Source organism: Tubulanus polymorphus, chromosome 1, assembly GCF_964204645.1.
Source record: "Tubulanus polymorphus chromosome 1, tnTubPoly1.2, whole genome shotgun sequence".
Classification (NCBI taxonomy): domain Eukaryota; kingdom Metazoa; phylum Nemertea; class Palaeonemertea; order Tubulaniformes; family Tubulanidae; genus Tubulanus; species Tubulanus polymorphus.
In genome coordinates this window covers 21,447,824-21,453,823 of record NC_134025.1, presented here as the reverse complement: position 1 = coordinate 21,453,823, position 6,000 = coordinate 21,447,824, and the positions used below count along the sequence as shown (strand labels likewise).

Here is a 6,000-nt window from a genome sequence, read left to right as displayed (position 1 = left end):
AAAAAAACAACTATACATGTTATGTACATAACAGAAAAGGTACATATTTATACAAGGGACAGGGATGATGAAAATGCGTTTCAAATGCCTAAGAGGTAGTATACTCATTTTTACGTAGTGCAGTACATTGCTAAGGACAACGGCTGTATGACATGTTCCAGTAAAAAAGTATTCAAAAAAGTACAGATCAATCGTGTAGTTCAGCATGACTCACAGATTATCAACGTCAGGCGTTGAAAGGAAGGATGAAATAATTTTCTAGACCATGGGTGGAATCTATTATGTTCTTACACTGGGCATCTCTGATGTGGCTAGCAATACCTACTGTATGCGGGCAAAATACCGTCGTTCTAAAAAAAAAACAACATACCGGTATCATTCATATATGATACGTATGCGGCTTTTTGTACGCGAACTGAAGCAGGAAATGAACACTTTGGAGTCTTTGTTCCATCAATGTGAAATGACGCATCGAATAGGAAAAATCGAGTCGATCATCATAAAATGTAGTACGAATTTCCGGCGCAACATTTGATCGCCTGCTATATCCTGCGCGCATACCTATCACGTGATCTAACCACACTCACACTACAGACGAAAAGTGGAGGGAGCCGGCGCTCAATAGGCTATTTCTAATATATATACTTGAAGGTAAGAATTCTACGATTGATTTCTCCACGTAAATTCCTCGACGAAATTATGGTATTGAATAAAGTAAGAACTATTTGACTATTAGGAAGACGGCATTGAATATCTCAGTATGTCTAGAATGATTTCCGAGGCACCGCCGCCACTCTCACAGTAGTACGTAGCAGTAGCACATTGCTGCAGCTGCATCCAGTCCTGGCTATAATAAGATCCAGGGTGAGGGAGTGGAATTCGGCGTAAAGGTAGTATAGTTTACATGTTCTGCCAATAGCTTGGTATGAATAAGATTTGCAATGCTTTTTGGGTGATGTGCCGTACGATTCTTCAACAGGAATTTTAACACTAACACTTCAATAGTGAACCAAATTGAAACAGGTTTATGTTTGAAGTTTTTAGATCTCGAGAAACCTTTAAATTTTCAATGAATATAATATATACCTGAATCGTTATAATTATGAATACGCTGTAAACATAGCCCTACTCGGAAATGGCCGACTCGGGCTTTTGACTAACTCGGACAAAAGCGAAATCATGTTTCTGACTTCCTAACGTATTTTCCTGCCTCAGACCAATTCCAGTTTTTCTTAGACGAGGTTTGCTGGGTCATATTATAGGAAGCTATATACAACTTCTTGTTAAAACTTCTCGTGCTGAAGAAAGTTATCCACAAAGGCGATCGTCAAATAATATCCCAAAATACTGATAACATTCCAATAAAATTAGCTTTATAGGTTGATATGTACAGTGTAATATATACTATGAGTGTACGGAGTCGGTTTGAACAGGAGTCTTTATTATTTGCTTGAATATATGCGATAACATCGACAAGGTTATGCATGAATCATGATAAGTAAATTACGTGAGACAAAAACAAGTTAAATTTAGAGTCGATGTCGAGCGCTAAACCGCATGGTAGCTAGCAGATATATATACGTGCTATATCGGATAATTTTCTCCTCTTCACTCACTTAGTTGGGCCCTCTAAGCACGATAACTTTAAGTTCAAGTCAACATTCCGACTATTTATCTTAACCAAACACATAGCTTTCTTCTAAGCTCGGATCACGAATAAAGGTTTACTCAGTCCTGTACATTTTGTCCTTATAGGTCGTTTTGTGAAGATTTGAACAATGGCTCGTTGCGGATGGTTTTGGAGTATCGTCTGGTTGTTGATCCTGCTAATCTTTGGATTCGCTATCGGATTTTTGTGCGCCGTTTTCTACGTTCTGTTCAGCCCGTTCGCAGCTTGTTGTAGCGGTTGTACCGAATTCATAAACTTACTAGAAAGGGGGGTTAAAGTGCCATTGACTTGTGCCCAGAATATGGTGGCTCAGCGTTCACCGTGCTGAAGTATTCGAAGCGGTACAATGAAAAATAACCGAAAGCGTTTTTTAAACTATTTTCTCCATATATCATTTATATATAAACGATACAGACATATGTTAGCTATGCAGATTTAGTTCTCCAGAGGGATTGTAATCGTATTAATTTATCAAAAGCGATGGCATATATATATATTACACATCTAAAAGCAGTTGGGCATGTACTGAGTTTTCCATAACGAGATATATTTATACAATTAAACTAGATTAATTACGTAATTATGCCATATGTACAGAGCGCGACAACAGTATTTAACAAGCAGCTGACTTCACCATAATAGGGGAAAAGATCAATGCGTCTTGTTTATCGAATTTTTAATCGAAACCCTTCGTCGTTTTCGTCTGAATTCTGTTGGAAAAGGCCGCTTGAATAAATGGGAAGTTGCGATGTAAAGGATAACGCTCGACAATGTTTCCGAAATTCTCAACACATCCGTTCGTGATTTAGAGGAGAGGATGCGCTAGAGGCGAACATGAGAATTAGCGCACATGGCGTTCAGAGTTAAAACTTAACTCCGTGAAATACACAAACACATACATGTATCCTGGATTGAGCATGTAAAGGAGTATCTCAACCAGAAATATCTGAACGAATGTAATCTAAACAGTGGCAATGTTTTTCCATCACTGCCGTATCGACTCTGTGATAACATCTTACACTATATTCTCTGACTCAGGGGTGTATACCGATCTACGGTTTTTTTTATTAGAAAAAGAAGATAACAAATAGACATGTGCATCAAATCCGACTTAAAAATGCGCAGTCATTGTATATTATGATATAATCGCATATAAAAACGTTTCTATTTATTATTGTGCCGTAACATTTTTCTGTTGCAATGTTCGCTAATCTATAGCGGGAATATTCGAATATCTGCTTGTTATGCATTCGAAAATACGTCAAACTACATGTATATATTTATTTTGGATTAATCTACACTTTGTATCACGGTTAATGAACCCCCGATGACACAGTTAGAAAAAATGAAGGTTGTTCAAATAAAGATCGTCAAACACACAACCCAGAAAAATCCATAGAGTATGGCCAGGCTTTGTTGCTTGCTTGTACGTGTCTACATCTCCTGTTATGATATTTTGCAATTTATGATATATTTTTGGTATTGGGTAATGCAAGCAAATATAGTTTTGTATATTCATTCTCTAGATAATAAAAAAAGAAACAACTGTCCAACTGTAAAATGCCATCGTTGCTTTTAGCTGTATTTGGAAGTACAGTGAAACCTCGATACTACGAACCTCATGGGACCAGAAAATATGTTCGTTATAACCGATAGTTCGTTATATCCAGTAGGAAAATAATTAGATTGTCTTACTTGGGACGAAATTCTGTATTGTTTATACGGTGATCGTTGTATCCGAGTTCTTTGTAACGAGGCTGCACTGTACTGACTGACTACTGTTGAGGTTTGATGTTACATAATTATATGTACTGACTCTTCCGCAACCAACCGTGACACCTTCGAATTATGAAAGCGCTTTCATCTTTGATACAGTAACGTGTTTGGAAGCTAATTCGGATGTGCTGGGCCACTTGCCGATGCGTCAGCAATCGACGAGTTGTCCGCCTCTGCTTCGTCCAATGCGAAAATGTTCAGACCTACTTTTTCATCAGCCGATGTATCGAATACCTTACTCGACAAACCGCGTTTATTGAAATGTCGATTCACGTCGCACGCGAGATCGTTGTCATCTACGTTTTCAGAGTTAGACCGATGGATCATCCATTTGGAATACGGTTCTTGGGGATCCTCCGAAATTTCGTTGATTACCTGATCCGTTGGCGTCGATCTTTCTATCCAAGCAGCGTTCTTGTCGTGAAGCGGTTGAAATACGTCAAACGATTCGGGCGTGGTAACGACTGTCGCAACTACCGGTCGTGCATCTCCGTCCTGTCCTAATAAATCTTCTTTCACGCCAATGATTTCTACTGTATTTGAGTTTATCGCAGATCTATCCGGGGAAAGTAGCGATTCTGGAGAACATTGGTGGTTCGTCAATGAAGGGATGAAGCCTTCCTCATCAGCCACCAGTGTATCACCACTAACATCAGTTTTACAATCCGTCTCAACAAATTGATTATCGGTTACGTTTCGTATCCTATTACATTCTTCGTTCGACGTACGTTTCATTTCGGTGATGGTCGGGAGCGGTTTTCGCATCGTTTCTAAACTGGGAACTTTCTGCGCGCGTTCGGTGTTCGAAGAACTTCCTTGGCTTTCACTAATGCATCTTCTACGTTGGGGTACGTGAAGGCTCTGTCGGAGGAATATGAAAGATGAAGGTATACATGTATGTCTGAAAATTACGTCAGCGGTTAATAGTGCAGGCTATATACAATCTAGGCTCGGGCTCAGACCCCAAATTTTCAAAGTGTCCTTAAAAAGCCAGTGTCAAAAAACTTTGGTCAAGACTTTTGGAAATTTGGATACAATTTTCATATTTTTATAAAATAAAAAGTAATCCTTTCTTCAATGATTTATTAAGGTACCCGATACTTCATATTCAAAAGCTGTCCCTTTTCAATAGGAAAGTGCCTTTTCAGGGTAAAAAGCGACCTTTTTCTTGAAATAGAACTGCCCCTAAGAAAAGCTCGGCACTGTCCTGCCCGTCTTGATAATTGGGACCAGTCAAAGGTAGATTTGAGTAGACCTAATATTATATGTGAAACTGTTTTCAACTATTTCTAAAACTGGAACGAGAAAATATATAGTGCCTATAGTAGATGTGATGTACATTTATAATGATGGGTTTCAAGTTACGCACGTGTTCTTTAGTACTTGCGATAACCATCTCCAACTCTTTGGATTTCTGCCGGCGAACTCTGTACGCTTCATCTGCCTCCTGAAGCCGGGTCATTTCCAGAGGTTGGTCGACGTTAAATACGGCTTCACTGAACTCACGTTCGACGTCGCATTCTACGACTTCTTGCTGTTCCTGACTTCTGGCCATCTCGGCCGCTTCTGGCAAGGCGGTATTATTAGCTGTTCGCTTTGCCCATGGAATGAGAAATAACAGCAGCCCGCCCAAGACGACCGGAACTCCGGCAACGTGAAAAGCTAAGTTATACGAACCGGTAACATCTCGTAGGTAACCTGAATGGTAAAAGGATCATTATGAACATTCACCAGGACGCTCGCATGATTTTGAGAGTAAAATTGAATTGGCATACAAGATGTACAAGTCACTGCCTATAGGCATAGCAATTGAGTTTGAAATTAAAATTCATTTTCAATGAAATTATATTTCAATGACATTGTTGTAGGCAACGCCTACGTAGCTCTCGTAATAAATACACTCACCTGCTACTGGCGGCCCAGCTGTAAATGTCAAGGACGTCGCACCGATCAAAAAACCCCAAGCAATATTAGCATTTTCTTTCCCCATTAACATAGTTGTGATCTGTGGTAACAGTACGACAAAACAGCCGTCAACAAGTCCGACAAATATGACGTAAGTTAACAGCCCGCCATAGCTAGTTATTAACGGTAAGAGCATGCTAGCCATTCCGGTGAGAATCATAGATGCTTGGTGCATGTGGAGTCTGTGAAGAACTCGCATTTGGGCAATACGGCCGAAAAGGACGCGTCCAACCGCAGTAGCGGCACCTAGTGTCATGACAACCGAAGAACCCTTTTCGGTCGATAACCCAAGGTCCTCCGCGTATGTTACCTAAAATGTAATTTTTTTTTCGTGCATATAGGGATGTCAAGAAGTATACGAAAATAGTGATAAAAGTGTAGAAATGAATCTTACCAAATGCATGTAAGGTATGTAATATCCAAAAAGCACCAGGGATAGAGCGATCGCCCAGTTAACAAATACTCGATCTTTCCAGAGTGATATCTCCCGAATAAATCTTGCCAGACCTCGATCTGCAACGACAGGTGCGGGCTGTGGTGACTGGCCCATTTCGCTATACGGATTTTCATCGGGTTTCCATCCGAACATC

General features: G+C 39.9%; 1 long non-coding RNA gene across 1 annotated transcript; it reads left to right on the top strand.

Moving 5' to 3' along the window:
* The first annotated feature begins 506 nt into the window (after positions 1–506).
* Positions 507–3,230, top strand: LOC141908221 (uncharacterized). Its single transcript, XR_012619591.1, has 2 exons — positions 507–651; positions 1,756–3,230. It is a non-coding gene; the product is annotated as an uncharacterized LOC141908221 (long non-coding RNA).
* The last annotated feature ends 2,770 nt before the right edge of the window (positions 3,231–6,000 follow it).